This window comes from Sapajus apella, unplaced genomic scaffold (genome assembly GCF_009761245.1).
Source record: "Sapajus apella isolate SASKATOON/1434 unplaced genomic scaffold, GSC_monkey_1.0 scaffold25, whole genome shotgun sequence".
Classification (NCBI taxonomy): domain Eukaryota; kingdom Metazoa; phylum Chordata; class Mammalia; order Primates; family Cebidae; genus Sapajus; species Sapajus apella.
In genome coordinates, this window is record NW_022436965.1 from 19270769 (window position 1) to 19295652 (window position 24884).

At 37.0% G+C, this 24884-nt stretch overlaps 1 long non-coding RNA gene across 10 annotated transcripts in view; it reads left to right on the forward strand.

Moving 5' to 3' along the window:
• Window positions 1-24884, forward strand: part of LOC116560157 — a 325176-nt gene that overhangs the window by 20957 nt on the left and 279335 nt on the right. Inside the window, exon 4 of one of the 10 annotated variants that reach the window (XR_004272824.1) lies at window positions 3133-3339. The exons of the other annotated variants lie outside the window; for them this stretch is intronic. This is a non-coding gene — a long non-coding RNA (uncharacterized LOC116560157). The remainder of the gene's footprint in view (window positions 1-3132; window positions 3340-24884) is intronic. 10 annotated transcript variants of the gene reach the window in all.

The following is a 24884-nucleotide window of genomic DNA, read 5'->3' on the forward strand; positions in this document are numbered from 1 at the left end:
ACCACATCTAGTAATTGGGTTAACCCAGACAGTCTGACTAAAGGGTTTGTGTTGTTAGTCAATACATTCTTATGCCTCAAATATATTTTTTGAAGAAAGCTAGTCATTACTACAGTTAGCCAATCATTTCAGATATTTTAATATTCTTTACAGTAATTGAAATTATGTAAGATTCTTTCAGCATATGTGGACAACAGACATAGTGAACCTGTTACTTATATTCAGAGGGGCGGACAGTTTGTAAAGTGCACAAATTTTAAAGTTAGAACAGTTCTGGGCCAGATAATCTTTAGATTACATTAATAAAATGGAGATTAAATAGTAATGTAGCTAAACTGTATTCTTGCTTTTAGTTAATAGAAATCATCTGTCAAGAAACTATAAATTTGTACTCTTTATATTGCTGCCTAGGCCAGAAAGAATTTAAGGTGCCTTAAAAATACATATGCAGATATATATATGTACACATACACACACGTAAATATATATGTATATGTGTGCAACTATATTATATATATGAAAACAAAGAAACATAATTTAAGGGAAAATAAGACTAGGAAAAAGAATACATAGCAGAGAAGGCGGGTAGTACACAAACACTGTCTTTCCAGGTCTTATATACTTTCTAGAGCTGGATCATAATTTTTGCTCTGAATCTTTTCAAAACCAAAACAGAGGGGAGGAATGATATGCAGTGTCATGTTTTTTGTTTTGTTTTGTTTTGTTTTGTTTTTTTAAAGTACTTAAGCATAGGAAAAGTTTATTTTGTAAGTGATAATAAAGGTTATATTGTGAAATTTAGTGAACAATATACTCAACATATTTAGAGTACAATGCATGTTTTGCCATTAAAAATATATATATATATTTTTATATATATAGCACTGATCGATTATTATAATTCTGTGGCCAAACAGAATGGTCAAATACTGCAGTCCAGGTATGTAAGTAGCAACAGCTTTGTCTGGCTACCTAACGCTAAAATGGATGGATAGATAGATAATTATGTGCTACAGTTCATGGCATATCCTTTTAGTCGGGGAATTAATTTCAACTTTTTAATTTGATGAGCTTTTGTTAAAGATTCCAAAAGAAAGATCTTTTTGATTCAAATTATGGAGCACCTAGAGTTAGCAAGGTATTAGCATGTAACATAAAAAGAAACACACTCAAATTAGATAATTGAGAAAAATTTAATGAAGGGACCATTTACAAAGGCATGAGCTATGTTAAAGGAAATTAACAAGGAATGATAGCAACTGCTAGGAGCCATGATCACCAAAGCCACAGGAATGAGGAAAGGAAGTGGTAACCAGAATCCAAGAACTTGATGGCTGTTGTCTGCTAAAGTTGTAGTTGTAGAAGATTCCTTGACAGGAGCTGTGGCCCTCTGTAGAGAAAGTCAGCCACTGTCATCCTGTTGCCTGAGGGAGGGAGCCGGAGGAATAAATACCCCATCCTTTTTCTCTTCCCAGCCACTCACTCCTGCTAGTGCCTCCCACTAGCCTAACCCAACAGGAAGAGCCTTGCAGGGCACAAAACAGAAAAAAAGAAAGATAGTGAATTTATCTGGAAGGGCAAATGGAGATTATCTAGCACAGTGTATATATTTCTTCATTAAAAAAATTTTATTTGGAGGAAATTTTAAAAAATAAACAGAAATACAGGAAACAAAACATGAACCTGTATTGCCAGCACACAGAATATAAACAACTATTAACATTTTTCCCCAATCCCAGCCCCTAGGAACCACTAATTTGATTACTGTTCCTGTAGTTTTGAATTCCCACCAGTAATATATGAGAGTTCCAGTTGCTCCACATCTTTGCCAGCACTTGGTATTATCATTAAAAAGAAATTGAGGCATTTAATATGTATATAGTGGTATCTCATTGTGATTTTAATTTGCACTCTCCTAATGGCATCTGATGTTGAACATCTTTTCATGTCCTTATTTGCCATCTGTATCATTTCTTTGGTGACTTGTCTATTCAAATATTTTTTCCCATTTTTATGCTGTTTAGTATGTCTTCTTGTTATTGAGTTTTGAGGGTTCATTTTTACTTCACAAAAAAGTAATGACCACCCTTCTTTGAACAAAGTTCAAAGCATGGGCAGGGGCAAGACATATGGCCTACCTACTTCAAGCATTATAACTTTGTAAGCAAAAGATGGAGCTTTAGCTATGGAGAAACCCTCCGAGGCCTGAGAGATCAATATACCCTAAACAATTTGTTTTCAGAGTGAAAACAGAATTAAATACAAAGAATTCTTTAAGGGTAGTATCTTAGTCTCTTCAGGCTACTGAAACAAAATACTATAGCTTGGGTGGCTTGAATAACAAGCTTTTATTCTCATAGTTCTGAAGGTTGAAAGACTTAAGATCAGGGTGCTTGTATGGTTGGCATCTTAACAAGGGCCCTCTTCCTGGTTTACAGATGGCTGTCTTCTAGTGTACTCACATGGCAGAGAGAAAGAGAGAGAATCTCCTGTCTTCTGTCTCTTCTTATAAGAGCACTAATCTCATGATCTATTACTCCCAAAGGCCCCCCTCTCCAAATCCTATCACACTGAGCACTAGGGTTACAACATATGAGTTTTGGCGGGGGTATGTGGGGTGGGCATGGACACATTCAGCCCATAGCAGGTGGCCTTACATTATCTTTTACCTGGCTTCTAGCCAGGCCCTAAAACAACTGTCATATTGCAAGTAAGACAATTAAGTCTCTCCTGGAAAAGCATGTCATCTACCCTTCTCCTTTTCTCTCCAAATACATACCACTTTCCCACTTCCATCTAAAATATTCTAATTTACATTTTATTGAAATTTGTACCAAGGCTTTTGTTAATGAACCATTTTCTGTTATATACGGGCTTTAAAAGGGACACGATATACAAAATACCAAAGCATAGGTCAAATTAATTTGTGCCTATGTACTGAACCAGGAAAAGTGTATATTTTTAAACAGAAGAAAAAAGAAGAGGAGTATGAGAGAGGATGAGTTAAGAAGAGAAAATAAACATTTCAAAATCTTATTTCAGTGGTACTAATCTCTCTTACTCTCAGAAACTTTAGAGCCAGCTTAGGTCTGGTTTTTTTGTTTTTTGTTATTTGTTTTTTTTTTTTTGTAGCTTAAAGCAACTTTCCTGTCAACGATCTATCTAACCTCTGTCACTGGAAAGCTATGTGCTGGCAAACTGGCCTCTACAGTTCAAGGTTGGAGAACCCTAGCCAATGCCCCGAGGGTGGGACAGAACATAGGCGCCAAGCAGTGTCCTCAGGCTGCTAATTTGCTGGACACACAGAGTCCTGTTCTGCAACCTCCCCCTAGGTTGTGGGTGAGTGGAACCCATTAACATTTAAAAATATTTGCAGAAATCAAGGGGGAAAAGGTATTTCTGGAGGGCCAGTACTCAGTGCACTTTCATGCGTGCCAAAGTTTGCTGGCATGGCTCAGGCTTTGATAGAGAACATCTGGGCAACTGCTGCTGCAGCATGTAGATGGGGCGGAGGGCAGGGAACAAAGGGGGCTTGTGAGAGAATGCTCAAGTGGGGGAAATGCTCTCCGAGAAGGAGGCCTTACTTAATGTCTATTCCATGCTCAGCTGGGGGAGGGGAATGAGGAGAGGAATGGAAGGCTTTGCCCTCATCTGGCCTCGGTAATGAACACTGGAGACTGAGTGGCAGCATAGAAGTGGCTGGTTGGGCTGCAGAGACCCTTATTTCTACCACTAGACAGACAGGCACTTCAGGGTGAAGATGTCGCCAAGAGCAGTCACCACCACCAGTGGCATCCTAATGCTGCAGCTTCTCTTGGAGCCTCTTAGAAGCCAAGGGAACAGAAGACAGACTGGGGAGGATGGAGGATTCTATTTCCATTGGAGACAAATTTGTCATTATTTCTCCTATTGCCAGTCCCATTCATATAAAAACAAGATGGCATATTTTGAATAGGTATAGTTCAAACACAAAAGTGCTTTTCAGACTGTTGGAAATTTTTCTTTTATGAGTAGGATTTTGTATTGGATTCTGATTTATGTATGCTTTACCTTACCCAGTATCCATGTATGTGTAAGAAAAATCCATCCTTAGACATTTATCAAATCATATCAATGCTGATGTATGATGGGAACCACTAGAGTTCTTTATAATGATGAATAAAATAGTACCCCCTTTACTTGGATAATGGTTGTGGCTATAAACTAGCCTATGTGTTCTCATAAATATGATGTATATATTTCATTTGTAATACATTTCCTTATCTCTTCCCTTTCCTCCCAGTTCATTGCTTACCTTCTGACTGGGCTCTGAAAGACTAATTCCACATTTTTAATGCTACCAAGAGCTCTCTTCTCTGTAGACTCATCTAAGACAACAGACATTAACACTTGAAACTGATGTAAGATTGTGATAGCAGTGGAGTCAGTACCAACTGGCCCAAGTATGCCTAGTTTGTGGAATGTTCAGACTCATATAATTCATTCAACAAATACTTATTTTATTTATTTTTTTATTTTTTTGAGATGGAGTTTCGCTCTTGTTACCCAGGCTGGAGTGCAATGGCGCAATCTTGGCTCACCGCAACCTCCGCCTCCTGGGTTCAAGCAATTCTCCTGCCTCAGCCTCCCGAGTAGCTGGGACTACAGGCGCGCGCCACCATGTCCAGCTAATTTTTGTATTTTTAGTAGAGACGGGGTTTCACCATGTTGACCAGGATGGTCTCGATCTCTTGACCTCGTGTTCCACCCGCCTCGGCCTCTCAAAGTGCTGGGATTATAGGTGTGAGCCACCGCGCCTGGCCAACAAATACTTAATAAGTGCCTACTGTGTCATGAGCTTCAGCAATATGAAATTCAGCCAGAGAGTCTCTACTTTTCAGTACCAGGAGGCCCAGATATTATACTTTATATTTCAAATGTGGATTCTGGGTTGCTTGACTATCAGTAGGCAACCTTTTTGTCATTAAAGTTTCTTTATTGCTCTGATGCATTTTATTTTGTAGTGACTCTGACTACTTCAGATTGTTCACAATATTTTTAAACTTATGTTACTAAGATTGCCCATTCTCCTGTTCAAAAACTGTTAGTAAAATGATAAGGTTACTTTGTGGCTTTGAATTTTAGGTGCTTTGGTATCCATGATACATACGTGTATATATAGTCATGCACCACATAACGACGTTTCAGTCAAGTACAGACTACATATACGATAGTGCACTCATGAGATTATAATACCAGATTTTTTACAATCCTATGTTTAGACATACTTAGATATACAAATAATTACCATTGTGTTACAGTTGCCTACAGTATTCAATACAGTCACATATTGTACACTTTTATAGCCTAAAAGCAATAGGGTATATCATATAGCCTAAGTGTGTAGTAAGCTATACTATTATGTTTAAATCCTCTCTGTGATGTTCACAAAACAACAAAGCCATCTAATGACATGTTTCTCAGAATGTATCCCCATTGCTAAGTAACTCCTGACTCTGTGTGTGTGTGTGTATACATATACATATTTGTGTGTGTATGTGTTCCAAAATTAATTTTATAGTTAATATTAGTCCTAAGTTTAGAATTTATTTCAACTCTTTATGTTAAGAATTACATTTTGCTGAATCATATGGTAATTTTATTCTTACTTTTTCATAATGGCTGTACTAAGTTACATTCCTGCCAACTGTGCATAACAGTTCTCCTTTCTCTGCATCCTCACCAATTTGTTATTTTTGTCTTTTTGATAATAGCCATTCTAACTGGGATAAGTCGGTATTTCCCAGTGGTTTTGATTTATATTTTCCTGATGATTAGTGATGCTGAACATTTTTTCCTATATATGTTGGTCATTTATATGTCTTCCCATCCAATAATACCACTACTGGGTATATATCCAAAGGAAAATAATTCCAAATGTTAAAACAAGATCTGCCCTCCCATATTTATTGCAACACTATTCACAATAGGCAAAATATGAAATCAACCTATGTGTCCATCAATAGATAAATGGATAAAGAAAATGTGGTATATACAATGGAATCCTATTTAGCCATAAACATGAACAAAATTGTGTCATTTGCAGTAACATGAATGAGCTTGGAGGACATTATGTTAAGTGAAATAAGCCAGGCATAGAAAGATAAATACTGCACATTCTCACTTATATGTAGAGGCTAAAGAAATTGATCTCATAGAAGTATGGGGTAGAAGAGTCATTACTTAGAGCTGGAGAAGGGTAAGGGGTTGGGAATATTAGGGAAAGGTTGGTTAACATACAAAAACTAGATAGGAATAATATAGTTCATAGCACTATAGGGTGACATAACAATTTATATTTTCAAATAGTAGAAGAGAAGATTTTCGATGTTCCCACCACAAAGAATTGATACATGTTTGAGATGATGGATATGCTAATTACCTCAATTTGGTTATTATACATTGTATACATATGTTGAAGTATCACTATCACACTGTACCCCATAAATGTATAAAATTATCTGTCAATTAAAATAATTTTTAAAAGCAAAAAAGAATTACATTTTACCACCAGTACTTTCACATTGCCAATTATATTTTTAAATATATTAAGACATTTATTTACTTTTAAATTGTTCAAAGACTTTCCCTTTTCCTTTCCCTCCTTCCCCCAAGCAATAAGCCAGATCAATCTGAATGACAAATATATGGTCAGTTACTCTAAGAAAAGCAGTTTTTCAAGCTAAAATAATAGTTGAATATTTCTTCAGATTTTATCAAATATTCTCTCTATACAGTTTGTAGTTAAAACAAACTATCAGCATCCTTATTTCAGAACTAATAGACATCTGGTACTATATAGAAACAGAGCCTACAACTGAAACACCAAAATAATGATCTTGACCAATTTCTAGGCTGATAAAAACTATTATTTATTTTTTCCAGAAAATAAATACACATTAAAACCAACGTTTACCTCCATCCTCAAACAACTATGTGTATGTTAGTAAGAAACGGTACCTGGGGTGACAAGCTCAATTTCTTTTTGAAGTTAACTCACATTTCTATGAGATTATTGTCTTTTGGACAAAGATCATTCCTAATATATATAAATATCAGTATTTTGAGTATTGTAGATACTTAAATGTTAACCAAAACTTGCATTCCTGAAATCAAAACATCATACAAAATGAGAAAATGGGGTGTTAGTCTTAGTTATGTCAGTAGGTATAGAAATTGACCTCAAAATCCTGAATATAGTCTCAAAATATTCTAGTCTGTATTCATTGAGAGCAAACTAATATATAGAATGCTTGTTTCTCCCATCTCAAAAGTGTTGGGTCCCTTTTACGTTACGTGAAGACTTAAATGCCAGATATAATTCATTAGGTTCAAAAGAAAATCTAGAAGTTATTAAATCCAAGAATGATTCTCTGAATTCACTTTCCTGAAGCCAATAAGTCTGGACTAAAGCCTTGGAAGATTCTACTCCTATTACATTTTCTTCACCAAGCTAACCATATAAGTCCTTTCAAATTATTTCTCCATTTAAGAGTAGTTCTAGTGGTATAGATCCATATTATAATTTGTTCCTTCATCTGTATCCAATCTCTAATGACATCTAATATTTGATGTCTTTTTCCTTTCTTCATTTACTAGAAAAGCACATGGGAACTTGTCCTGGTTTGCAAGGCAATTGAAATGACAAAAACAGTAGTGATCAGTCTTACAAATGCAATGACTTATTTAAATTGCCCACAGTTACACAGTTGATTTTTAAAGAACTCTTCTAAGTTTGATGTAGGGACCTAGCCCCAGTGAATCATCTCTAGAGTTAAGTACACCTCACACAGTGTTTGTTTGCCCAGTCATAAGCTGTTCACTGGGCTAAAACATCTGCATACAGAAAAGGAGTTTAAAGTTGCCCAGCTGGACATGATGGGAAGACTGTCCCAGATGCTGCAGATGATCCAAAAGCTCTCTGTTTTCCATGACTGATTTTATAGTCTTATTTTAGCCTGCCTTTGGATTGGCTTAGCTGTCTTGTTGAGTCCTTTATCTGCAGAGCAGCTCTGCTGTGCAGTTTCAGCCAGCTAGTCCTAGCTTTGGCACATATACATTGAGGCTTTATCAATAGCAGTAAACACTGTCTTTATATATCTTTTATGCAAGGTAATATGACATGTTTACTGGCTGAGTTGCATAAGCATTTCTCCTACAAAACTCTGCAAACAGACTCCACTGCTGTTTGAGATTCTGAACTGTTTATTTGCCACCCACTTGGCCTTAAGGTCATCCTTAGTTAAACTGTTTTATCAACCAGGACCCAAGATTAGCAAAACGCACAATTTTTGTCACAACACACTCAACAATAACCTGGAGGCTAACATTGATGCAATTCAGTTGTTTTATTTGAATCATTCTACATTCCCATTATATTAATAATATAAACACTGCAGTGGTTCTATTGATGTAAGCTCAAGTATCAGCTGATAATTTTGACAATATGAATTTGTACTTATAACCATAATCTATCATTAACAAAGACTTTCCTGAGTCCTTTAGAAATTTCATAGCAGATGAAATATCAAGACTTGCCATTATATAGTTGTTCCGAGCTGTGCAAATGATCTTGGACCAGTCATTTTGCCCAAAGAAAGTGATTTTTTCTTTTGTGTAAAATAATATTTTAATTTAAAAATCTAACATGGATGAAGAAACATATCCAAGAAATGAGATTGAAAACACCCCGAGCAGATGTCACAATAAAGCAAAGAAATAAAAATCTAATAGAAGGTGCTGAAGTCATATACTTATAACACAAGGCAACCATACTCTTAATATGATACGAAAAATACTCTGCTTTTATAGTAAAATTGGGCATATCAATACAAGTCTCAATTAGTGAAAGGTCATTTTAAAAATAGTAATATGTATAAGTTTACATAAAACTGACAATCCTCAGGGCAATATTTATTTTTCTATTTTAAAATGAATGTAGGGTTAGTGGCTCTGTAAAGCAGTGAATCCCCTTTCAGGAATCTTGTTTATCCAAACTAAAGTTATTGCTCCTAAGAGAACAGATAACAACAAAGGTCTAATATAGTCATTGCAATGAAGTCTTTTGGTGGAACCACTCAAGCTAGTATTCCAATGTTTACAATCTGATTTTTTTGGGCTCCATTTACCACAGAGGAGATTAAAGACCACAATTCATCTCCTTCCTGCAACATGCCTCATGGGGAGAATATGTTGTCCCTGGTGATGTTTAAATAGTTCTCCAGCTGGTATGTTTCTATAGGTCCTTTTCAACCTTTTTGTAACCTCTGCCCTTTTTTGATAAAGCAAAATCTCATATTTCTCTGGAAATTATTTTATGCCCTGTTTGCAAAAAGCGAAAACCAAATAGGTGAAGAGATGGGGAGTGATAATTGCTCTGTTTGTTTTCTGGGTTCCTTTACCAGTCAAGAAAATTATACTGAACCTTTTTCTTTCTGTAGCTTTTGGAAAATCCTTTATCATTTTTTTTGTTTCTAAATATTTAAAAAAAATTGAATGTTGAACATGTTTTATTCAAATTATATACATTCCCTTCTTAGGTTCTGTTGCCTCCCTCTAGACATGCAGCTTGTTAGCAGTTTCTCAAATGTTTAGAATAAACTAAATTTTGGGAGCCCAAGATATGTTTTTAGCCCTTTCAAGAATAAAAATATGGATTTGGCTTATGTATATGTGAAAATTATAACCAAGTTTCTTATCTATTGAACAAATAGTTTTCAGATAAGATGGGCAACAACTGACTTCAGAAGACAATGAAGACTATTGTATCATTCTCCACTTATCCAGCCAAGTACACATGAAGGAATTCTTAAGGGGTATATTGAAACTCTTAGTTAGAAATACTCTGAAGACTACTGTACTTTCACCTTTATTGCTGAAAGAAAGACTCCGGGCAATAACAACTTGTTTGAGATGATTTGCACAGCAACTGTATGAATGGCAAGTCCTGATATCTCATTTGCTACCAAATTTCTGAATGCTTCAGGAAAGGTTATTAATGGCATATCATGATTATAAGTACCAATTCATATATTTAAAATTATCAGCTGATACTTGAACTTACATCAGTGGAACTACTTGAATGTTTATGTTGTGCAGTGTTCCTTTTGTCTTCTTTAGCTGATAAACTTCTTCACTGTCAGATGATAATACAGTTTGATATCCTTTACCCATATTGTTCTTAAAAGCATCCTCAGTTATTATTTAAATCTGTTTTTTTTAATGCTAGTCCTAACTTCATTTACATGGTTACTAATAATCAATAATTTTACTTAGAAAAACAGAAGATGTGATTGGAGTTTCTGGACTTGTCATGCTCTCTCATTTATAATGATAGCACACTACTCTCTGTTTAGTACACATAACCTTTTGTAAAATCTTTTGGTCACATCTCCAATCCCTTGGATTAGACATTTTTTCAATTCTTGTTGTGTGCCAGGCCCTGGGTTAAGCATTCACATTCGCATGCCACTTAATTCCCATAGCAGTCCACTGAGGTAGTCAGTGTTACCCCACTTTCCAGGTTCAGAAAGTTGAGTGACTTGTCCAAGATCACTCAATTAGTGAGTGATGGAGCCAGAATTCAAACTCAAATCTGTCTGACTGCAAAGCCTCTGGTCTGCAATGTGACTGCATATAGCCTTCAGCAGTAACATTGGACCTTTTATCTTACAGGATCCTGAGGATCCTCATTGAACTACTGAGCCAATCAATTTACTTCACCTATTTTGTCTGACTTTTGATAAAGAAATAGTTCACATCCCTTGAACAATACACAGGTCACATGTTGATGCTCACATTGGTCTTGTCTCCTCTTATCACCCTGATGTGGAGACTATTACTAAGCAAATCCCTGTACTTCGCTCGAACCAAACTATTTGGGATGTCTTCTTCGATTCTGCAGAAGCAGTTTCTCTCCTCTTGAAATTCTGTGAGCAAAATAAGAATAAGATTTCCCTAAACTTAAAATATTCAGGAAGCTGCTAATAGACATTAAAATCTTGCTATCTGTTTTGAGTAAACAGAGTTTACCCGTGACCGTAATTAACACATCAAAATTCTTGGGTGAGAACAACCTAGAGCACTGCTGTCATAAGATATGGGGATGATGATCATGTCTCTGGGAGCATTTTTCCACATTTGCAAATTGAAAAATGTCAGTTGACAAAAATGTAAGACCCCAAGATAGTCTCGATCATGGCAGTAGAGGTGCTATATATTAAAATGCACTCTGGAATTTCTTCAGTGAGGGAAACCAAATTTGAAAATCAATCTGGTTTCTCTCAGGTATCTTATCTCCTTTGCTCTAGTACCATTTTATCTGGTAGAATTTGTTTCTGGAACCTTCTGATGATGGAATTAACTAATGTTGCTATGCTCTAGAGCTGAGAGGTAAAATCAAGTTTGTTAATTTGGACCAGTTTCTTTCCTGATAGTACTAGCAAGAAGTTGGTTGAGTTTCACAAAATATTAATATATTGAGATTCAGCCAATTTCAAAATTGGAAGGAAGGTGTCATTCTTATGTGCTGAATCATGAATGTTCTCTGAGAAGATGCAACAGAATAGACATTAGCATAAAACATTTGATGTCCCGATTTACTGGAAAGACATTTAAGAAGATACAGAGACAAATAGAAACAAAAGGCCAACATTTTATGAATTTGACTAACTTGTATGTTCTTCCATTTAAAACTAGGTAGGAAATGAAATAATGTCAGTTTGTATCAACAGAGTAGATTATATTTTTAGAAAGTTCAGATGCTTAGCTTAAACTGAATTATTACTTAATTGAGGTATTTAATGAATGAGTTGGTTCATATAGACTAATGGTATTTTTAAGTAGATGTCCATTATATTGAATAATTACCTAATTGTCTGAATGGTCCTGTATTTTAAATTTTATTTAGTTTGCTAATATAGGAAAGATTAGTTTCAGTAGAAGTTTTCTCTACTGAAATAGAGAAATAAGGAAAAGAAGTTGCATAATAATTATAAATTATTTGTTGGGTTCCAACATCTGGACATGTAATAATTTTTTTCCCACCCTGCTCTGTATCACTGAATTCTTACTAGATATGATAACCAGGTCTAAGATTATGTTGCAGATGGGTATTATTTTTCCCCAAAGAGTACATTTATTGTTTTGAGAATTCAATATAGCCTTCTTGGAAGTAGTTCTGCTGGATGGTTTCCCTGTTGTACACAATTGGGTTATTTTGAGTTCGTAAAAATGGAAGATATTAAGATATTTCAGTTCATTTCACTGATATTTATGTAATGTCTGTGCTAGAACCTGGTAAAGATACAAAGTTAATACCTAAACTCTAAGAAGATACCATCTGGTAAAAATATTTTATTTTTGAATAGTACTATTTCTCTTTTATAATGAATGCTACATGCCACATCTTCATTTTATTCTAAACATGAAACAGAGTAGATGAGAAAACTGGGCATAGAGAGATGATAGTCTTTTTAATGTATGATAGCTCATTGTTGTAAGAACCAGGGCTAGATCCAGTCGTCTAATTGCTAAACCAGAGAACACAAGAAGTCTGAAAGGTGGGCTCTAGTTCTGGGTGACCTGTTAGTAGCTGTGCAACCTTGAATTAATCACTACCTCTGGTGCCTCAGTTTTCCCAGCTGTATTATAATATTAGATTATTTCTAATATTCATTATGGTTCTAATGTTCCAAGACTGTGTTCCCTAAGAGAGGAAATGTGACAGCCTGAAAGAGAGACCATGCTGTTAAGACGTAGCCTTCTCAACTTTCTTATCCTGGGCTAATCCCCTTCTGCTTCTTTCTATGAATCTAGAAATAATGAAGTTTTTTTTAAAAGCATCTGCTTTATCTTCTTTCCTGACGTCACTTAATTATGTGGCTCTGTGCTTTTGGCATCTTCTTTAATGGTTCACTGCTGTGGTTCCCATTTTTAGTGTTCCCATTTTTAGGGTCTCTTTTTCAAAACTATATTTGACCTCTTTGAAGATGTTAGAGTTCTATGTATTAAAAAACTCTTTGGACTCTCCTCAGTAGCAGCAACACTTGCTCTCTTAGGTCTCATTGTAAAGATTTAATGCCACTTCCACATCATCTTCCATGACATCATTAAGACTATCCAGTTGTACAAATCATGGAGTGTTGGGAATTTGAGGCCTATCAAGTTCAAGACTAAGGAAATCATGTCCTTTCTCAAATTAGACTTCTTTCCACACACTGTTCATATCACTTCCCACCATTGTTTTTCAATATTTTTCTTAACCTGGTGGTAGGGGATTGCATCAAAATCCCTGACACAGTCCACCCTTAGCCTCAGTATCCTTGGTGAGGTATAAAAATGGGTATTATATCCAGTGTATCCTGGATACACATTCACTTTTTGCTTCATCAGCTGCTCTATCATTTTGTATTGCATGGAAGAACTTAAAATGTAATGTTTTCTTCTCAGGCATGTTGTATTTGAATACCACATTCAAATACTATATGTATTTGAATACTATACTACAGCAAATTTGATTTATTTTTAGCCTGTTAGTATTGTATGGTTATCTGTGTGATGAATAAGCCGGAGTTTTAATTTTAAATTCTCTGTTGAGTTTCTGCTAAGCAAGAGAGTAAAGTGGTACATGACTGCCTTAAAGCCAGACACAGTTTTTTTCATATGCAATAAATGTACAGGAAGGTATCTGTTTCCATGAAAGACTGATTCCATCTGCATTAAGAGCAAATTGTCGAAGACATTCGCCAATTTCCATCATGAACTTGAGAAGTCCAGGAAATTTCTCTGCTGTTGCCTAGTCTGTATTTACTCTGTATTCCAAAAGTTTGGTGCAGACTAGTGACTGAAGCATTTAAGACAGCTAAATTGACCATGTCTGGCATTTAAAATTCCTTCAGTTACACTCTTACATTTACATAAACTGAGTACCTTATTTATTAAGGGTTAGAGACAATGAGTATAGTAGAAGAGGCACTGAGATAATTTATCTAGTCATGCAATGGTGTATATGGTGGTGGTAGTTGCACGTGCGTGCTCTCTCTCTCTCTCTCTCTCTCTCTCTCTCTCTCTGTGTGTGTGTGTGTGGGGGGGGTGTGTGCACGTGCACGTGCACGTGTAGGGTAAGGGGGTAGAGTTGAAGGGGTTTTCACATAGCAAGCAAAATCTTCAGTGGGATAAAGATCCCACTGAAATTATTACATAATGACTTAGGTGTGTCCCTAGCCTGGCTGGGACATATTGTGTCCCAATGAGAAAATCTGGCAGCATTGAGTTCTTAGACTTCTTCTTCTAAGAGACTATTTTGATTGAGTCTGGTTGATTCCCCCTGACAATCACCTTCACAACTCAGGTCAGGAGGCACCTCTTTGGTAAAACCTTGGTGACATTTCCAAACTCCAAGAAGAACTAACAGTTACATCTCTGTGCTTAGGACATTTTATGTACTAGTGATAAATACTATAACGGATGTTTCCAAATCTGTCTCTCCAGCTAGACTGTGTCTTATTTGAGGGTAGCAATTCCAGTTTTTATATACGTATATCACATATCTTTTTTTTTTTTTTTTGAGATGGAGTCTTGCTCTGTCGCCAGGCTGGAGTGCAGTGGCGTGATCTCTGTTCACTGTAGTCTCTGCCTCCTGGATTCAAACAATTCCCCTGCCTCACCCTCTCAATTAGCTGGGACTACAGGTGTGCACCACCACTCCTGGCTAATTTTTTGTATTTTAGGAGAGATGGGGTTTCACTATGTTGGCCAGGATAGTCTCCATCTCCTGATCTCCTGATCCGCCCACTTCAGCCTCCCAAAGTGCTGGGATTACAGGTGTACCCAGCCCTGTTTTATACTTTTTAATAGAGGCAATGTAGCAGGTTAGAAAGAACCTGATCTTCAAAGCCAGACCTGATTTCAAATTAAGTTCACTACCATGTGTTGTGTTGCCTTGAATAAAGTACTCAAAGCTTAGCTTCAGTTACCTCATATGTGAAATGTGTCTAGTAATGTCTTTTTTTTTTTTTTTTTTTTGAGACAGTCTTGTTCTGTTGCCCAGGCTGGAGTGCTGTGGTACGATATTGGCTCACTGCAACCTCTCTTGCCTTAGCTTCCCAAGTAGTTGGGATTACAGGCATGCACCCCCATGCCTGGCTATTTTTATATTTTTTAGTAGAGACGGGGTTTCACCATGTTGGCCAGTCTGGTCTCGAACTCCTGACCTCAGGTGATCTGCCCACCTCGGCCTCCCAAAGTGCTGGAATTACCGGGTTGAGCCACTGTACCTGGCCAGTAATGCCTAATTTTATATAGCTTTTTGAATAGTACAAAAAGGTCCTCACATATTTCAGTTTCTTGTATCTTAGCTAAACACTAGTACCTATCAGAAACATAGAAACATTCAATATTCGAATGTTCTTGGACTTAGACTCTTTAGACTATCCTGGTAACCTAGTCTTTCCTCCCTCTTCCAAAAGAAGTTACCACCTTCTCAGTAAGCATGGCCTGACAGGGGTGTGGGTTTCCTTAGGGATAGCCATCACTGAATATTTTCAGAGAGACCATAGAAAGTCAACTGTTCAGGAAACTGTACAAGATGACATCTCTATGTAGAAGGGTAATTCAGGTGACCTTATTCATTCAACAGATAGTTTTAGAATATTTACTATATGCCTGTAGACTGCCAGATGCTATGAAGATTACAAACTAGTGGATGGCAAAGATTTTAAAGTTAAATTAGTATAAAATTACAATTAAATAAAGTATTATGAGGGAAAGAAATGAGCTGAGATCCTGAGTTCTTTTCCAAGTCTGACCTATATGATTCAGTGTCTACATTTCACGAAAGTAGAAAATTGACCCACAAATTGCAAATGAAAATTCCAAGGTCCTTTGTACACTTGTTCAACCTACTTATTTAATCTTTTCTTCTAGTCTTCCTGATGGTCCATCTAGTCAGTCTTCCTCTAGTGGCATAATCAGCTTCCCTGTGTCTATGCAGATGTTGTTTCCTTTACCTGGAGCTTACTAAAATGTTATTCAACGCCCAGAGCCTAGTTCCCCTACTTGTAAAATGAGCTGGTGAGACTAAATGGTCTTTAAAAATTCTTAGTTCTAGAATATTTTGGCTCATTTAACCTTGCCAGTGAAGGAAGAAGGAAGATTGTGTTCCATTCATTTTTACTTCTAAATTGCATTTTCTGTGCTTGGTCATCATGATGTACTGTTTTTAGCTTTTCCTGGTATCAGAAAGCTAACAAAACAAAAGAAGCTGGAATGTAGGGCATGCATTGCATGAAAAGTGAAATGTTTTGAAAGGGCTTTGAAGTGTTGAATAGGAATATTGTATTAAGAACATTCCACTAAATGGAGGAAACCTGGAAACTGGACAAGCTGTGGATGTGCAGATGGTATTACTAACTATCAGCCAAATAGAGAACACAGGCTATGTGTATAGATCGATATGTCATGTGTCTCCATACACTGGGAGGTACCAAGAAGTTGTCAGCAGTTGTTATTTCTGTATGTATTGCCTCCAAGGAGAATAGTCAAATTGCCTGTGTTACACAGCCTAGAAGTTTCAGTTTAGTCTGTACCAATATAAATGAATCTATTTAAAACGTCTTGTATGAGAAAGGATGCTTTTATAAATGCAAGTGTACATAAAATGGCTTTGTTTGTGGATTGGTCAGTGAAGGGAGATAGGGGCAGAGAGAAAGATCCCCTAACTTAATAGTTCTTTTAAAAATCTTCTTTATTCTAATATTAGACAGTCTACGAACTATAATTATTCAATGTGCTCCATATGACCCTATGACATTTTATGATTAAAATGTGGGTGAATCGCTCTGCCTTCGCTAACACTAACGTTAAAGAACAGCAGAGAGGTCCTTTAGGTAAGTCTGAGCATGAATCAGTCAGCCATTGGAGTATTTCAGAGGGGTGTTATTTCTCAGAGATAAGGGAACAAAGAGGTCTTAATATCCGGCTCAGCCAAGGCAGGAAATTGCCTACTTCCTGAGCCAGTGTGGTAGAGGCTGTGGGATGGTAGCCAGATATTGGAGGGAGGAGGCAAGTAAGTGCTGGAGCCCTCAGGATTTTATTGTAGGGCACATGGACTTTGTATGAGAATGTCAAAAACTCATTTTGTCTTTAACACAGGAAGATGCTTGGCAAAGAATTAATGACACTAAAGAATTCTTATAAGTATTATGGATGGATGTTAATATTCAGACATAGATATTCATTCTCAGATGTTTATGCTTTCCATTCCTGAAACTACTCCTGTTTGTGGTATGTGCCAATTTTTTAATTTTAAAGACTATCAATTATCCTGTTAATCCTAAATTCTATTATAAAAGTGTAAAGTGCCAGGTCGACCTTACATCCTTGTCCTAATTACATACATATGTTTTTATAGACCGCTATCCAACCCCAATGACACTAACAAACTAGTTTGCAAAGCTCTTAACCTCTCCTGCTTTCTTTCTCCCTCATTTGTCAATTGAGAGTGTCAAGCTAGATGATCTCGAGGGTTCGGATTCTAAAGAAATGGGGCAGAAATTCCATTAAGTACAAAGCTGTATAGTTAAAAAGGATTTAGAATCCTAGATACTTGAGTTTAAACCTCTGCACCTCCTATTATTAGATGTGTGACATGGGAAACATTCTCTAATCTTCTCAAACTGGTAACAGCATTTGTTACTGGAATATTACCTGAATTAAAGAGTTGTTTAGAATTAAATGTCATAGGACATTAAAGTGTCTGGCAGATATGTATTTAGTAGCTGTTTCTTTTCCCTCCCTTCTCTTCCTCTAGTGTTATTGGAATTAATAGATTTTACTACTTTTTATTAGAAAAAGAACCAGATTCAGGTAATTGTATTGAAAGAACAGAAGAGAGAGGTTAATTTACAGGATCCAAAGATGGGTTGAATTTTAGCAAGCAAAAAATCAAGGTGAAAGTCAATCTACATAGGGAATAATGTAATTAAAAGTATAATAGCACTAACAAAAATGTGTATATGGAGAATAGTATATGGTCCGTTGATATCGAAATGTAAAATGTAGTGGCCGGGGTTAAAATATGTATTTTATCTCTCTCTCTATCAATTAAATTTTACTCAAATGTTTGTATGTTATACACAGTGTTCTATATCATTTTCCCTTTTAAAAACATTTTGGTGATTATCTCATATCTGTATTTAAGAATCTTTTTTATTCCTTATTTACTATTCATAATATACCATTATATGTATACATTATAATTTATATAAGCAATATTATATTGATGGATATTTAGATGACTACTATATTTTGCTTTTATAAACAAAGTTGCAATAAATTATCTTGTATACATTTCATTTTTTATATGTGTGAGTAAATCTGTAGGGTATATTCTAAATGAGGAATTGCTGGTTAATGGGTATGTGCATTTGTAATTTTGGTTGCTATGGTCAGAATGCCCTGCAAACAGATTTTATTGGTTTAAATGTGCACAATCTATGTATAAGAGTGTTTCCTTCAACTCTGAACAAATTTTCACATATTTAAGAGCTGTGTATGTTTTCTTTTCTATGATCAGTTTGCTCACATTCTCTGATCATTAATTACTGAATGGTTGGGTTTTTTCTGATTGATAAATAGGATTTCTTTATGTATTAGAGAAATTATCTCTTTATTTCTTATGTGAACATTTTCCCACCTTTTTCACTTGATTTCAACTTTATTGTGATTGTTGCCATGTAGTTTCTTTAAGTTTTTTTGTATCAAGTTTATAGATTTTTTTAATGGCCTCTGGATTTTGTTTCTACTTAAATTTTCTCACTTGGAATAAAAACTTTTTTTCATGGGTTTTTTCCCTACTATTATGATTTTATTTCTTAAATATTTGATCAATTTCAGATTTATTCTGGTAAACAATATAAATCTAAGGTTTTTTTTTTGTTTGTTTGTTTGTTTTCAGGTAGCTACCTAGCTTTCCCATAGCATTAATACATAATCCATATTTTCAATGACACTTTGAAATGTTTCTGCATTTTTATTATGTAACTATATATATTTGAATCTATTTCTGGATTTTCTTTTCTCTCTTATAAGCTTATATGTCTATTCATGTGCAAGTATCAGTTTTTTAAAAAGTCAATTAAATTTTACGTAGATTTATAATACATATTAAAATGTGGTAGAAATAGTTTCCTTTGCTTGATTTAGATTTTTGGAAATTTTCTGGCAAGTTTTACTTGTTTATTTTTCTGATTATCTTTAGAGGGTAGCTTAGTCTTATCAACCCTCTAAAACAAATATATCTAATTTATAAATTAACTTAAGTGAAATTGACACTTTAATATTTTGGGGATATCCCTTTGCAAGTACATGGTATTCCTTCCCAGTTGTTCAAATGTGTATGTGTTCATGTATGTTATGGTATGTGCGTATGTGAATATATGTGCATATTAAAAATTTTCTTCACTTCTCATTTATTTCTGGTTAAGTATATTTGTTAAGTTTTTGTTGTTTTCAGATTTGATCTAACAAGAAGAACACAACTTCATGCCTAGAAATTATATATAAAACAGGTGTCTTGGAAGAGTTGAAATGAATAGTTTACAAAAGAAAGGAAACAAATCTAGTTTAGACAGAAAGATATTTAACTGGACCCATATACGAGAAACACACAAATTACATTTGATACTCATGGAAAGGGATAACACTAAAATACCCCTGGTTACCCACTAGATTGGCAGAGATCATAAAGTTTAATAGCATGCTGTGCTGATGATGGCAAGTGGCAGGTACTCTTTTTTTTTTTTTTTTTGAGACGGAGTTTCGCTCTTGTTACCCAGGCTGGAGTGCAATGGCGCGATCTCGGCTCACCGCAACCTCCGCCTCCTGGGTTCAGGCAATTCTCCTGCCTCAGCCTCCTGAGTAGCTGGGATTACAGGCACGTGCCACCATGCCCAGCTGATTTTTTGTATTTTTTAGTAGAGACGGGGTTTCACCATGTTGACCAGGATGGTCTCGATCTCTTGACCTTGTGATCCACCCGCCTCGGCCTCCCAAAGTGCTGGGATTACAGGTGTGAGCCACCGCGCCCGGCCAAAAATGTTTCTTAAGAAATAAACAGTGTCTTACTCTCTTCCCCAGGCTAAACTGCAGTGGCTTGACATAGTTCACTGCGGCCTTGAACTCTCGGCTCAAGGGATCCTTCCACCTCAGCCTCCTGAGTAGCAGGGACTGTAGGTGTAAGCCACCACACCTAGCTGTTTTAAGAAATCTTACACACAGGAGGAGCTCTGTAAACAGAGTAGAAGTTTACCTTTACCCTTTAGTTAGGGAAATTGACATCTAAAAAGAAATACCCGTTGGTAAAAGCATCTCTCTGTACCAGGAAGAGAAGGATAAAATCACTAGAAACTCTCATCAGTGGAGGAGGCACCAACTTAAATCTGCACAGTATCCTTACCCTTGGTTTTCCATGTTTTTTCTGTGCATCGCCTGGTAATAGGCCTTCCCCCATACCCTTCTTTCTTTGTTTCCGTTGAAGATGATGCCTGAACTTAAAGCTACTTCTTAGGAAGGTTACTCATTCCCTGGGTAGCTGCCATTTACACATGAGGTTTACATGCTAATAAACTTCTGTTTATTTTTCTCTTGCAAATCTGTCTTTTGTTAAGGGGTCTGTTTCAACTAAGAACCTTTAGAGGGGTGAAGAAAAAAATTATTTTTCTTCTCTACAACTCTTTGAGTTTAAATAGCCTAATGCTCAGAGGCTTAAATCAAGTCTCAAATTCTCTTCTCCTTCCCTGTCTTACACTTGTTTAATAAGAAGAAAGCTCCTTTTGCATTAAGGGACAAATACTTTAAGCTATTATTTTTATTAATGTTTTTAAAATTTCTCCTCATGCAGTCACCCTGCAGTAAACTATTGAGTTTCTGTCAAATAAACAACAGTAGGAAATAACTGTAATGAAAATTGAGGCCGGGCGCGGTGGCTCACGCCTGTAATCCCCGCACTTTGGGAGGCCGAGGCGGACAGATCACGAGATCAAGAGTTCTAGACCATCCTGGCCAACATGGTGAAACCCTGTCTCTACTAAAAAATACAAAAATTAGCTTGGCATGGTGGCACACACCTGTAGTCCCAGCTACTCGGGAGGCTGAGGCAGGAGAATTGCTTGAACCCAGGAGGCGGAGGTTGCAGTGAGCCGTGATCACGCCACTGCAGTCCAACCTAGTGCCTGGCGACACAGCGAGACTCTGTCTCAAAAAAAAAAAAAAGAAAATTGAAATGAGAATAGCCTGTGTTGGTGTTGTTGCTTTTTTACTTTATTTTCTAAAATGTAACTGGTAGCAAAATGGGAATATTGGGCTTTCACCATTACTTTATCTTTTCTGATTAAATGCAAGAATGACTATACGCTGCATAAAAATATGCATATGTTTATGTAAGCTATTTATGTTTACATTTAAGAAATCCTGGAAGAAGGCTTTTTAGGAAAGATAGAGGATGCAAATTGTGGATAAGAGTAGCTTTAGGTACCAGGGAATATTAACACAAAATTCCTTGAAAAAATACATGTATGTATGGGTAGAGGATGAGCTGCTTTTAATATTTTGAATTAATACATAGAATACATTATTAATGACAAATAACAATTACAAAGCATTTTTCAAACTTTTAAGTTAAGGGGGTACACATGCTGGTTTGTTATATGGATAAATTAAGTGTTACAGGGGTTTGGTATACAGGTTATTTTGTCACTCAGATAATAAGCATGGTACCTGATAGGTAATTTTTGGATCCTCACCCTCCTCCCACTGTCCACACTCAGGTAAGTTCCAGTGTCTATTGTTCCTTTCCATATGTCCATGTCTACTCAGTGTTTACCTTCCACTTATAAGTGAGACCATGCAGTATTTGGTTTTCTGTTTCTGCATTAATTTGTTTATTATAATGGCTTCCAGCTCCATCCATGTTGCTGCAAAGGACATGATCTCATTCTTTTTATGGTTGTGTAGTATTTGATGGTGTATATGTATACATTTTCATTATCCAGTTTTCTGTTGATGGGCATCTAGGTTGATTCCGTGTCGTTGCTATTGTGAATAGTGCTGTGTTGAACGTATATGTGCGTGTGTCTTTATGGTAGAATGATTTATATTACTTTGGGCATATGCCCGGTAATGGGAGTGCTGGGTCAAATGGTAGTTCTGTTTTTAGTTCTTTGAGAAATCCCCAGACTGCTTTCCACAGTGGCTGAGCTAATTTACATTCCCACCAACAATGTATAAACTTTACCTTTTCTCTGCAACCTCGCCAGCATCTATTATTTGTTGTCTTTTTAATAATAGCCATTATTCTGACTGGTGTGAGATGGTATCTCATTGTGGTTTTGATATTTACTTCTCTAATGATTAGTGATGTTGAACATTTTTTCATATACTTGTTGGACATGTATGTCTTTTTTTTTTATTGCTTGTTTGTTTGAGATGGGGTTTTGCTGTTGTTGCACAGGCTGGAGTGCAATGGCATGATCTCGGCTCACTGCATCCTCTGCCTCCGAGATTCAAGCAATTCTCCCGCTTCAGCCTCCTGAGTAGCTGGGATTACAGTTGCCCACCACCGTGCCTAATTTTTTTGTATTTTTAGTGGAGATGGGGTTTCATCATGTTGGCCAGGCTGGTCTTGAGCTCCTGACCTCAGGTTATCCGCCTGCCTCAGCCTCCAAGAGTGCTGGGATTGCAGGCATGAGCCACTGCACTCGGCTATTTGTCTTCTTTTTAGAAGTTTAAAAGTGTCTGTTCATGTCCTTCACTCCTTTATCCACTCCCCACCCACCTTTTTTTTTTTTGAGACAGAGTCTCCCTCTCTCCCTCTGTCACCCAGGCTGGAGTGTAGTGGTGCGATCTTAGCTCAGTGCAACCTCCACCTCCCAGGTTCAGGTGATTCTCCTTCCTCAGCCTCCCTGGTAGCTGGAATTAGAGGTGCACACTACCACACCTGGCTAATTTTTGTATTATTATTATTATTTATTTTTTAAAGATGGAGTTTCACCATGTTGGCCAAGCTGGTCTGGAACTCCTGATCTCAAGTGATCTGCCTGCCTCAGCCTCCCAAAGTGCTGGAATTACAGGTGTGAACCACCACACAAAGAAGCTATGGTGGCAGCTACCAGGGAAGCGCCCTTGTTGGGCATCTGAGACTGTGCTGAAAGTAGGCATGGCCAGGCAGGGACTCTAGGAGAAGCTGACAGACAGGAGGGTGCTCAAATCAGATTGGCTTTATCCCACAAGGAAGAAAGCTTTGTTATGTCGAAGTCTGACAGTCAACAAGACCAAAGCCACCTAGAGGAGTGTGGTGAGCCTTAGAGGATGGGCCTTCCTGGCCATGCCCCACTGAAGCTATTCCCATACCCAACCCTCTGGGCTCCATGTAGGCTGGAGTCCTATTTCTGCCATCTCCCCAAACAGCTCTCTCTATTAGATCAAATGTCCATGGGGGTCACAGAGTCTCCTCCAGTTAGGATTCCAGGTGTCTGTGGCAAGAGTGGGTCACTCTTCACCTTTTCAACTCACTCCTGCCCCAGAAGCTGCTAGGGCCAGGAAAGAGCCATGGTACTCAGGAGCCCTATGCAGGGTCCCAGCTTCCTCTCATTTCAACCCAGGGTCTGTGTCCTCACTGTGTACACTCCAAATGCTTAGATCTGCTTAGAGTGTGCCAATCTTCTTAATGGTCTGGTCTTTCAGTGGTAGATGCTCTTCCTGGATGCATCTAGTTGGCCAACTTGGCTAAAATTTCTACAAAGCCATTTTATTAGGTAAGTTGAGTAAGAAGCTACTTAAAGATGTTATTGAAAGATACCAGAATATGCCATCTCAAAATATGACTCTGTTATATAGAATATTCTGAGCTAAAGACAGTTGAGAACCTACAGGTGCAGGAAGAGCTCTTACCTTGCCCTTAATGCCTAACAACAGAATATACATCTCCCCTTTTACAATGATGTTTACCAGGAAGAAAGCTAATCCTAGAGACAACTGTTATTATCTGAGTGATCTTATCTGTATAACAAGACAAGGCTTATTTACCATAATATCCTCCTCTTATCTTCCCTGCACAGAGCTCCAAACACCTTTTGTTTTGGTAAGCCTAAGATGGTACATAAGCCTCAATCATGCGGTTGTGTGGCAGCCTGATAGATTCTTGCCCTCTGCCCAGAAAAGCCAGTTCACTGAGAACAGGAGTATTGCAGCAAGGAAAGAGTTTAATAATCACAAGGCCAGCCAAGCAGGAGGAGGAGAAGTATTTCTTAAATCTACCTCCCTAAAACTTCAGTGACTAGGGTTTTGAAGGGTATTTTAGCAAGCAGGGGGTTGGGGAACTGAAACAGTGATTGGCTAGGGATGAAATCACAGGGGTGCCTAAACTGTCTTTGTGTGGCTGAGTCATTTACAAAAAAAGGGGCCTCTGGACCAAGTTTTGTCTCTTGGTGTGTCAAAATGCTAAATCTGAAATATATCTCAAAGACCAGTTTTTTAGTTTTCACAATAATGATGTTATCTATAGGAGAAGTTGGAGAAGTTATAAATTTTTTTGACTTTCAGTTATGTGACTCTGGGCTTGTAAGCAACTTATAGGAAAGCAAACTAAGGAAGGGCAGTTTATTGTTTAACTACACTTTTATATATATATTTTGAAACAGTGTCTTGCTGGAGTATAGTGGCACAGTCAGCTCACTGCAGCCTCAAACTCCAGGGCCCAAGTGATTCTCCTGCCTCAGCCTCCTAAGTAGCTGAGCCTCCAGGTGTGTGCCACCATGCCTGGTTAATTATGTTTTTATCTTTATTTTTGT